The 11,874-nt window shown below is 42.0% G+C and overlaps 1 protein-coding gene across 3 annotated transcripts in view; it reads left to right on the top strand.

The window, feature by feature from the left end:
• The first annotated feature begins 10 nt into the window (after positions 1–10).
• LOC125886992 (synaptotagmin-2-like) overlaps positions 11–11,874 on the top strand; it is a 63,640-nt gene continuing 51,776 nt past the window's right edge. The window contains exons 1-4 of one of the 3 annotated variants that reach the window (XM_049573432.1): positions 11–1,380; positions 6,796–6,860; positions 9,949–10,121; positions 10,896–10,918. The gene's annotated coding sequence lies outside the window, so the exon portion shown is untranslated. Of the gene's footprint in view, positions 1,381–6,795; positions 6,861–9,948; positions 10,122–10,587; positions 10,656–10,895; positions 10,919–11,127; positions 11,205–11,874 lie in introns of those variants that run through there. The other 2 variants (XM_049573449.1, XM_049573458.1) reach the window with 2 other exon arrangements.

The raw sequence follows: 11,874 nt of genomic DNA, 5'->3' as shown, positions 1-11,874 counted from the left end.
AATCTGTACATAGTTTTAATGAGATATTATTAAAATGCAGTAAAGCAGGGACAATCATTCATGTAGTTATTAAAGATTTTGCACATCATAGTTTTGGTTTATACTGATTTTATTGCTGAAAGCTGAAAATGTAAGAATCAGGCAACACTGCATTTTAAACAAAAATGGTGCTGAACAGTACCCAAGTGGAGTTCTTTGACTTGTAGCCACAGGAGAACCTGTATTGGTGCTGTTTGGCACTCATCTCTTAAAGGTGCTACACAGAGCCTTGGTAAAATAGTGCTTTGTAGAACCATTAGAGGTGTCATTTTGGACTATATTTGTACATTGTTGAGCCTGGGGGCCCTTAAATGATGCCAGATAATACCATGGGCGGGTCGATGTGCTTCTAAATGACACATAAAATATGAAACCTGAACCTTAAACCTGAAGACACACTGAATTGACCTAGATGGTCCGACAAGCTGTAGGAGTAAACATGGAGCCCACACTGTAACTGCACTCCCTGAGGAAGCAGACAGAGGGGTCTACAGTCTGTGTTTGAAGGATATATCCAGGATGTCAAACTGACTCAGCAGCAACAACAGGTTAAAAAGACAAAGATAGTTAGAAGCTAAAGCTGAACTATAGGCTACAGATCACAGTGTAAAAGTGAACCACCACATCACTGCTGATCGCCACACAAGACAATGAATATAAAGGGAAACTTTGCTGATGTTGAACCAGCTGTGTGGCATCACAGTGTGTGCAGATGAACAGTGTTTGGCTTCATCCCTGTGCCACTGCCAGCACCCGCACCTCTAAGGGGGAAGCCAAGCGACATTCATCTGCACACAATGCGCTGACACACAGCTGGTTGAATATGAGCAAAGTTTCCCTGCTTCCCTTCACTGGTTCCTGTACAGCAGGGTCGGTCTTTGTTTCACTGTTATAATCATTAAAAAGCAAAAGCAGCATGTGTATACATTCAGTAGGCTATATCTTCAGTAGCTAGCTAGCTAACCCTACACTTTTCAGGGTTTGATTTTGGTTTTGGAACAGGGAAGAAACGTATATCTTTTTCCAACCTCTCCAGGTAACAAGTATCATTAATACACGACGTGCCCCAGGCACAACATTTAGCTCCAAATCCACAAAACCGGCCTGGAAATGAAGGAAATCTGAAACCATTGCATTAGAGTCAATGGAGCACAGCTGTGTTGTTGCTATGTTAAAATTGGCCAGTCTGTCTGCGTCCGGGGGTGGGACTTAGCGAAGAGTTTTGTTTGGTTTGTCCAATCTGGGCTACTGTAGCATCATGGCAGTATAAAATGGCGGACAAAGACAGACTCCTCGGACCTGCTTCTGCTCCCTGTGTGGATAGAAATGTCTCATTCAAAGGTAACAACACAGTGATTCTTATTTTCAGGTGATTATACACTTAAGGAGACACTTATTATATTTGTTAAATTTCTTACACTATATCCCCCTAAATCCTACATGGTGGACCTTCACTGTAAAGTTCTGTTTTTCTTACAATTAACACCAAATAAAAACAGATATATTCATAATTAAAAGTTAGAATAGAAGAGAAAGTCTTTATTGTCACTGTAATGCATTCAACAAAAATACCCTCCACACATACAATAATAAAAAAAGACAAATATAAATGTATAAAAAAGTTGAATAAATAAATTGAGTGTACTAAAGGAAATAAATAACATTATGTTCCCAATTATTTCAGATGAAATACAAAACAGTTTCTGCAACAGAAAGCTACTGTTTCTCCTATTTTATTTAATTACTTTTCACTAACAGTCTGACTCAATGTATGAAGCCTTTTTGGCAGCAGACCAGTGAGAATCTGGAGACAGCAGCACTATTCATTTGGCTCGTACAGACCCAAGAGCACATCACAGTATGCCAGGACTTCCATAATAATAATGCCAGTCCATAATACTGAACTTGTAGCTATTTAGACTTTGGAGTTACTGGCATAGTGATACGGGGCAGGATGCCAGAGATATCCAGGTTACAGAGACGCATGGGTTCACACACAGAGGCTGACAAAATTAGCCTCAGCCCTCCATCTCGCTCAGGTTATTTTGGGAAAAGTGGTTCGACCGGCAAAATGTGCTTTTAGTGTATGTTGCTGTAGATAACTCAGAGAGTGGAATGGAAATCACAGATGGAAAAGGAACAAAAATACAGGTAGGAGAGTATCTGTGCATCAGAAAATCTGAAGTGCATGTGTCTCCCCTCACACAACCATGTTCAGATTTATTAACCAGACGCTGGTGACAGAAAAATGTTCCCCAGTAGCACACACACCCATATAGAGGTCGTAAGAAAGTGTGTTGCATAATGAGGGAACCAGCTCTTCAGTTAAAAAATGATACTGACTCTTTGAATGTGGCGTCCTCTAGTGTCAGAACTGAGAAATAACATCTGCAGGCTTTCTTTGAGGATTGAAAGACCCGTTTTATATGAGTGCATTCCTAACTTGCTGCCTCCACATACAAAAAAATTATGAAAGATCAACTTCCAATTTCATTTACAATCCTTTGAATACACATTTCTGCCATTTAGTGCCGTCAGCTTGCACAATTTGCGTGGTGCAGCTTTAACCTGTGGGCTGGGAGCCATAATGGGTCTCAGGCCTACTTCTGGTGGGTCCCTGGATGCTGACATGCTGCAATAGGGTCATGGAGCAAGAGACTTCGTCTAATTTAGGTCCCACACTGAGAAAGTTTCAAACCTCTGATGAAAACCATCATTAAATCACTGATGTATGATGTAGGTAAGTGCACATATAAAATATATTAAAGTATGTTTGAAGAATACTCGTGAAATGAGAATCCTGTAATCTCATGTTTAGTCAGCTGGGTGACAGGCATAAAAGCTGGGGTAGGCGGTTTAGTTTTGGCGTCATTGGGCAAAAATCCCACAATAAACTTCCTATCCTGCAGAGAAAGTTGCTATTCCAGCATTGGCAACAAATGCCTACACAGCAAAGCAACCCAAAAAAGCAAGACAGACTTATCAGAAAGACAGTTCAGAAGTGAGTCTGACAATAAACAAAGCAAAACATCAGTCAGTATCAGCAAAGCATTTCAGAGATGAAGAGATAATGTTGCTAGTAGTTTAGCTTTCTTCTAAACAGAGCTAAAGCCTCATGGCTGCAGCTTTAAGTTCACATTTATGTAGCTAACGTTAGCTAGCCTGGGATCCAGTCTGTTTTCATTCTGAAGTCGTCAAATTCTGCTGCTTTGTCAGTAGCTATGTTTCCATCCAAAAGTGATTCGAATCACTGGGAAATGCGCATTAAACGAAATACAAATCCTGTGTGTTTCCATTAAATGTATGGTCTTTGGTGAAAACTACGAACTCGTGCGAGTTTTCCACAGAACCGGAAACAAAACAAGTCTCGCATTCTTCTTCTTCTGCGTTTTCTACCGCCTTCCCAACCCAGAGTGTGGATATCACCATGGAGAGAGGTGCGCTACGTCAGACTTAATTCGAACATAACTTAACATAACTGAGGAATTTCAGTCCAGATTTAGAGTGCATCATAGCACTGAGACAGCACTAGTTAAAATTACAAATGACCTTCTGATTGCTTCAGACAAAGGACTTGTCTCTGTACTTGTTTTATTAGATCTCAGTGCGGCGTTTGACACAATTGACCATCAAATTCTACTGCAGAGACTGGATCACTTAATTGGCCTAAAAGGTTCTGTACTGAGCTGGTTTAAATCTTATTTATCTGATCGTTTTCAGTTTGTTCACGTTCATAATGAATCGTCCTTACGTACCAAAGTTTGTTTTGGAGTTCCGCAAGGTTCTGTGCTCGGACCAATCCTATTTACTCTATATGTGCTTCCTTTAGGTCACATCATTAGAAATCACTCTATAAATTTCCATTGTTATGCGGATGGTACTCAGTTGTATTTATCGATGAAGCCAGAAGAAAGTAATCAATTAACTAAACTCCATAACTGCCTTAAAGACATAAAAACTTGGATGAGCACCAATTTCCTGATGTTAAATTCAGACAAAACTGAAGTTATTGTTCTTGGCCCCAAACAACTCAGAGACTCTTTATCTGATGACAAAGTTTCTCTAGATGGCATTGCTCTGGCCTCTAGCACTACCGTAAGAAACCTCGGAGTAATATTTGATCAAGATTTGTCTTTTAATTCTCATTTAAAACAAACCTCACAGACTGCATTTTTTCATCTGCGTAATATTGCGAAAATTAGGCCTATCCTGACCTGAAAAGATGCAGAAAAATTGGTCCACGCTTTTGTTACCTCAAGGCTGGATTACTGTAACTCTCTATTATCAGGTAGCTCTAGTAAGTCCTTAAAAACTCTCCAGCTAATTCAGAATGCAGCAGCACGTGTACTAACAGGAACTAAGAAACGAGATCATATTTCTCCTGTTTTAGCTTCTCTGCACTGGCTCCCTGTAAAATCCAGAATTGAATTTAAAATCCTACTGTTAACTTATAAAGCTCTAAATGGTCAAGCTCCGTCATATCTTAGAGAGCTCATAGTGCCATGTTATCCCACCAGAACACTGCGCTCTGAGAACGCAGGGTTACTCGTGGTCCCTAAAGTCTCCAAAAGTAGATCAGGAGCCAGAGCCTTCAGCTATCAGGCTCCTCTCCTGTGGAATCATCTTCCTGTTACGGTCCGGGAGGCAGACACCGTCTCCACATTTAAGACTAGACTTAAGACTTTGCTCTTTGATAAAACTTATAGTTAGGGCTGGCTCAGGCTTGCCCTGTACCAGTCCCTAGTTAGGCTGACTTAGGCCTAGTCTGCCGGAGGACCCGCATAATACACCGGGCACCTTCTCTCCTTCTCTCTCTCTCTCCTTCTCTCTCTCTCGTATTTTATTACTGCATCTAGCTAACTCAGCCATTCTGGATGTCACTAACTCGGCTTCTTCTCCGGAGCCTTTGTGCTCCACTGTCTCTCAGATTAACTCATATTGCAGCGGTGCCTGGACAGCGTGACGTGTGTGGTTGTGCTGCTGCCGTGGTCCTGCCAGATGCCTCCTGCTGCTGCTGCCATCATTAGTCATTAGTCATACTTCTACTGTTATTATACACCTATGACTATTGTCACACTTGTATACTGCCAGATATTAATACATACTTTCAACATATTGTACCGCAGTAACTATAATATTATTACTTTCAATAATGTTGTTGTAAGCTACTGTCATTACCTTCATCTCTCTCTCTCTCTCTCTCTCTCTCTCTCTCTCTCTCTCTCTTTCTCTGTCTGATTGTGTCATGTGGCTTACTGTTAATTTGTTATGCTGATCTGTTCTGTACGGCATCTATTGCACGTCTGTCCGTCCTGGAAGAGGGATCCCTCCTCAGTTGCTCTTCCTGAGGTTTCTACCGTTTTTTTCCCCGTTAAAGGGTTTTTTTGGGGAGTTTTTCCTTATCTGCTGCGAGGGTCATAAGGACAGAGGGATGTCGTATGCTGTAAAGCCCTGTGAGGCAAATTGTGATTTGTGATATTGGGCTTTATAAATAAAATTGAATTGAATTGAATTGAATTGAACTGTTTCCACCCCCAGTTTTGCGAATCAACATTTTTTCGAATCAACCAAAACCCAGCTAAAGCAAGCGTATTTTAGTTTGTGCGAATCAGGGGGTTTTAATTCGAATTTTGGCGTTTCCATCATAATTTTCCGATGTGATACTTCTACTAGATGCGCATCTAAACAGGCTGATGGAAACATGGCTAGTGATTTCGGTGTCACACACTGATGCCAAAAGCCGCCATTTGTGGTGTTATGATACGCCCCCTGTTGGCCAAAAAGCATGTGTTGCAGCAGAATAATACATCACGGGACGACATCAGTTAGAAATGCTGCTGGTAACAAAGTCATATAAGGAGCTGGACAGTCCTCATAGGGCAGGCAGGAAGGGTAATTAATGGGTCCAATAACCCCTAGACTTTCATCCGAGAGCCTGGTGTTTGCTTCTTGTATGAATGAAAAGCCAAACTGTTATGTTTTATTCTACACCTCACCACATGCTACTGTTGATCCTGGCATTAGTTGCGGTGTTTCAGAACCTCAACAGCAGACATAGGAGGATACCTAGCGAGTGATATGCAGACGTGAAAGTCCAATGACAAAGCGGCAATATGTGACAACTTGGGATGAGAACATGTTGGGTTTCTTCCAATTTAACCCTTGCCACTACAGACCACCTAATCAGGAGGAAAGCTGGCAGCAGCTCCAGAGATGGACCTCCAGTCATGCCTGTAGCAACATTAATCCAGCCAGCGCATACCCCAGCCCCAGCTCCGGGGGGATTGGACAGGTCCAACTCTTTTCGCCAGATTGGCAAACTTTCTGTTGCTGCCGTTACACAGGCTAGGCCTGGTGCCACTGTGGCACCAGATACTCGGGGGTTTGCACAGGCCAAATTCATGTGGCTAAAGCTGCTGTCAGAAGGTCCGTCTCCTGAGCTGCTGCCCACACTTTTACCAAGGAAGCAGTCCACAGCAGCGGGGAGCAAGGCAAAGGGACAGTGGGGTTACTAGCTAGCTAATTCTCCAGCTAAGTCTTATTTATGGTCTGACAAACAGAGGGCGTTCTATAATCAGATTAAAGAAATCAATGTATGAGAAACACTGGGTTACTGTATGAAGTGCGTGCATGTGTCTGTGGTCGTCTGGTGGGAGGGGCTTAGGATAGAAAAGGTAGAGCTGCAGGAGGAGGGTTATTGTCAAATTCTGACATTTCTGTTTTAATTTCTCTTTCTTTTTTTCCCCTCTTTTTCAGATTTCTACCTACCACAGCTTTACCTTTTAACGTCAGTGAGTCATGTCCTGTTTACTGTTGCTTAGGTGAGATGTTTGCGCTTTTCTATTTCTGTTTGTTTGTGTGGGGAGAGGTTCATTTGAGCAAATGTGTCAAATCTGCAAGGTCTCTTTGAAGGTAAATTGGCCTTTAGCCACCTAGCAGAACATCTCGTTTGTCAGTTGGTCCGCCACTTTAGTTCAGACTGAAATATCTCGACAGCTACTGAATAAATTGCTATGAAATTTTGCACAGACATTCATGTTCTTCAAAGTATTCCACTGACTCTGGTGATACTCCAACTTTTTGTTTTGGTGCTCCCATGAGGTGCATATTTATAGTTAAGGTGAATAGAGTGAATGTTTCAACAACTATTGAAAAAAATGTGGAAAAAAAAGTATTCATGTCCCCCTTAGGATGAACTGTAATCAGTTTGGTGACCCTCTGACTTTTAGTTCAGTGCCATCGTCACAGCAAATGTGTCCAACACTTTGGTTTATGACCAGATACCTGCTCACTAATGATATTCCCATCAGCCTCAGCTGTACTTTGTGTTTAGTGGTACTACTTAGCAAACATTAGCATGTCGAAACATCAAAGTAAGATTGTGAACACGACAAACATTGTATCTGGGTAATATCAGCATATCACTGTGAGCAGCTAGTATGACTTTATTCTTTAGTCTTCTTTCACTGTTTCATTGAGGCTCATTAGAGTTCCTGGTTCACCTTTTTGAAACGAGACCCACACGGCTTCTTCAAGCTCACTTCTCTATAATCTCCATGCTGAATTATCTCTGCGTCTCTGTTTCATCTGTTATGATTTATTGCTTTGGAGTCCAGCACGAGGCAATCACAAAATATCCTCCGGCTGAATAATCAGATCCCATCAAAACTTTTCTCTCCACGCCTCGAGCTGGTAGCACATAGGCACAGCAGGATGGAAAGTTCCTAAAAAGGCACAGCGCTGTAGTGATGCAGCATCTCTGACTCATGTGGTGGTTTAATCGTTGGTAATGCACCGAGCACTGCCTGTCTGGCCGCTGTTATGTCAAGGGTAATGCCAAAGGCAATGAAATGGTGTGTCCTCCTTGAAGGGAGCCTGGCTGCTATTTGCTGCAGAGATTTTTGGCAGTGTTCCCAGAAGGTTTAATAAGTGTAATGGCGAAACTGGCACTCACGCAGCTGTCCTGTCGTTGCTTTTCATTAACAAATGTTGCACTGCTAAATCAGCTGGATAGAACGTCTGAGAACACTTTTCATTCGCCCGAGTTTTGGGCAGTAAAAGGTGGTACGAGCATGGGCGGATAATGAGACAATGGGCCTCTGGGCACAGTTATGCAAAAGGCCCCACCACCTCTCCTACACAAGAGTCAGACACACAGACTTTAAGGTGGTTTTGTTTTTCCTTTTTTTTTATTTCGCAGTTTGAAGTCATCTCTCTGAAGTCATTTTATGTCTCCTTGTTGTTGTTTTGTATCTGTTTTGGTCATTTTGTCTCTCTTTCTGGTCATTTTGTGTCTCTTTGTGGTAATTTTGTGTTTCTTTGAAGTCATTTTGTATCTCTGTGGTCATTTTGTGTCTCTTTGTGGTAATTGTGTCTTTTTGTAGTCTTTTTGTGTCTCTTTGAAGTCATTCCGTGTCTCTTTATGGTCATTTTGTGTCTGTTTGTAGTCATTTTTTGTCTCTTTGTGGTCATTTTGTGTCTCTTTGAAGTCATTTTGTGTCTCTGTAGTCTTTTGGTGACTCTTTGTGGTCATTTTGTGTCTGTAGTCTTTTTGTGTCTCTTTGTGGTCATTTTGTGTCTCTTTGGAGTCATTTTGTGTCTCTTTGTAGTCTTTTTCTGTCTCTTTGTAGTCTTTTTATGTCTCTTTGAAGTCATTCTGTGTCTCTTTGTGGTCATTTTGTGTCTCTGTAGTCTTTTTGTGTCTCTTTGTGGTCTTTTTGTGTCTCTTTGTAGTCATTTTGTGTCTCTTTGTGGTCATTTTGTGTCTCTTTGGAGTCATTTTGTGTCTCTGTAGTCTTTTTGTGACTCTTTGTGGTCATTTTGTGTCTGTAGTCTTTTTGTGTCTCTTTGTGGTCTTTTTGTGTCTGTTTGTAGTCTTTTTATGTCTCTTTGAAGTCATTCTGTGTCTCTTTGTGGTCATGTTGTGTCTCTTTGGAGTCATTTTGTGTCTCTGTAGTCTTTTTGTGTCTCTTTGTGGTCTTTTTGTGTCTCTTTGTGGTCATTTTGTCTCTTTAAGTCTTTTTTGGTTGTTTTGTATCTATTTGTAGTTATCTTTTTTCTCTTTGTCATCATTTTGTGTCTCTTTGTAGTCATTTTGTGTCTCTTTGTAGTCATTTTGTGTCTCTTTGAAGTCATTCTGTGTTTCTGTGAAGTCATTTTGTGTCTCTTTGTAGTCATGTCTTCTTTTTGTGTTGTGTCTTTTTTGTTGCTTTGTATCACCCTGCTCAGTAACCCATCCTTGGGTGTGAGCATGTGACACCGTTACTTGTGGTTTAAGGCTTTCGCTCAAGTGTTTTTGATCAGTTTTAAAGACCACTGTCACCAAATAAACTCCATAGGAGCTCTTTACACCTGCCTCCACAGTTATAATGCCTAAAATAGTTCGAAATTATATGATTTCGTATATTCCATGCTCCCTCACAGCGGCTGAAGTAAACACTGATTCACACAAGCCGTGTTTTGTTTGGATTTCCCTGGAGAAACCTGCAGTGTGATTCAGCTGTCCAGTGTGGGGAGTCAGGTAGTCTATTGATTTCAGATGGCAGAATGAGACTTCATTAAGTCAGTTTAATTAAATTTAGGCACTGAGTTGTTGAATGGGGAAGAGAATCGGAAACAAGTGGAGAAGATATGTTCTAACATGTATGTTTAATTAGATCTTTTTCATTATATAGAACAGCTGACATGACCGACCCTGGAAGTGATGCTCATAAAACATGTCAGATGTCAAGTGGTTGAGCTGAATGTTTTGTCTGCAGGCAGCATCAACAGAGTTTGACTCCTGCTTGACTTTTAGACTTTTTGTTTAATTAGACAACTCTGTAATCTCTGTCTCCCTAATGAGGCAGCAGCAGTGATCTGTGTCAGTCCTGCAGCTCATCCCACCTTCTGCTCTTTTAAATTATTCAGCAGTTACATGATGGATGCCTGTAAACAAGGACAGGATGAACTAGTCGCCTTTTTTATGCTGCTGCTGGAGCTTCACATCAACCGCTGCTGGGGGAAAAAAAGGAGAAAAAAACAACTTCCCATCTGTGTTCTGCCTGCCTCTACACTGCAGCAAAACCAGCCCGAGCAGACCGGTAACACCCCCTCACCCATCCTCCCCTCTCTGCCTCCTCCTCCTCCTCCTCCTCCTCCTCTCCTTCTTTCCTCTCTGGTCCTCACACCTCACTGCACTCAGGTTCCTGCAGAGCTCCTGCTGCAGGGAGGCACAGCACCTAAAATCAAGCTCTGTGAGAGCCACTGCAGACTGCTGGTTACCATCTTCACCTCTCCATTCACCACTCATCGATTAGCCTTGCTTTTGCACTTCCCCTCCCTCTCCTCCCTCTCCTCCCTCTCCTCCTGCGTCTAATTCTCAAAGCTCAGCACTCCCTGGCTGCCTGTACTGAAGGAAAAAAAGTGATGGAGCAAGAAAGAAAAGAGGAGGAGCACGGTTGTTAGTGCGCCACAGAAAATCCCCCCCCCCCCCCATACCCAATTGACGACAAGGAGGGTTTTTATTGAGTAGCTCCTCAGCCAATGAGCAAACAGTGCCGGGAAATACAGCAGTGGAACTGCACCGGCTCTGATGCTTGTGCTGATTTCAGTGTGTCAGAACAATGTTAATCTGTGTGAGTGTTTCCTCTCGTCTCTGCCTCATCTGAGTGCACGTCAGCAGCACCTCGAGCCAAGAAAAGTCTTGTTTGAGAGTGTCTGCTCTTTGGACACACTGGTGAAACTGGGACCTTCCAGCTCTGTGGGGGTTTGAGATGTCTTTTGAGAGTGGGATGAACCAAAGTGCAGATTGTTAAGATTTATTTTTCCTCTTCCTGCATATCTGACCCTGTTCTCTGCTTCCACTCCTTGTTTAGGAGGCAGCACATCTCTCCTCAAGGTAAGCAGCATTTCTCTTCCTGCCTTCCATCCTCCTCTCTGTCCAAGACAGCATCATCAGTTACTGAGGCTTTGCTGCGTGCCAGGTTGTCACAGAGGCACCTAGCCTCATTACACACATCCTGTCTGAATGTGGAGGAAAAAAAAGCTCTGCAGAGAGAGAAAGGGAGAATAAATGGCTCAGGGGTAATTAGAGCAGACAGTGTTAGCGTTTGCCCAGTCGCCTCTCATTTTAATGTGTTGAAGTCATATCAAATCTGCCAGAGTGGAACTTTTACAGCGTGCCGGTAAGTCCTCATGCCTGGTGCGTAGCATCATGTAATGCTGCAGTATAATGTTACATATCAGAAACAAACGTGTGTGAGGGCGGAACTTGAGATGGGGATTTCTTGGACAGTGGGAAGAACAGTAGCAACACTTTTAATTGGCTGATTATAATCTACACAATCGATATGTAGATTAAAAGTACAGATATGTATTTTTTTAATACAGAAGAATTTCTTGATTTTAATCCAACATGTAACTCATTTTAATTTCATCTGTATTTCTTTACTGGGGCATTTATTACAGTGTGTCAGTGGTTAGATGGAGCAGCAGCTCACTCATATACAGTAAAAGCTCTAAGGGAGTGTGTGCAAAGTCAAATCTGCTGAGCCAGCAGGAGTGAAGGGCCCATGTAAGAGTCTGCAGAGCTCACTGTGTTTATTCAGTCTGTTAAACCAGTAAATTTATGCCGAGTCCACTACAATCTTTTTATTTATTTTTTTAAAATGCATCCCTTGCTGACTGCAGTGGAAGGTGCTTGCAGATAAATCCCTCATTAACATGCTTTTAAATTTTGCGCATTACAGCCTCTGACGGACTCTGATTATACTGAAGCTTGAAATTTGTTTATTTTATCGTCATTTAAGCAGTGTAGTCTCTCTGTTTGGCCTCTAAGTCATCTCACATGTGGAT

The sequence above is a fragment of the Epinephelus fuscoguttatus genome, linkage group LG1 (genome assembly GCF_011397635.1).
Source record: "Epinephelus fuscoguttatus linkage group LG1, E.fuscoguttatus.final_Chr_v1".
In the NCBI taxonomy this organism is placed as follows: domain Eukaryota; kingdom Metazoa; phylum Chordata; class Actinopteri; order Perciformes; family Serranidae; genus Epinephelus; species Epinephelus fuscoguttatus.
Note: the sequence above shows the minus strand (reverse complement) of the source record. Positions and strands in the feature narration are given on the sequence as shown.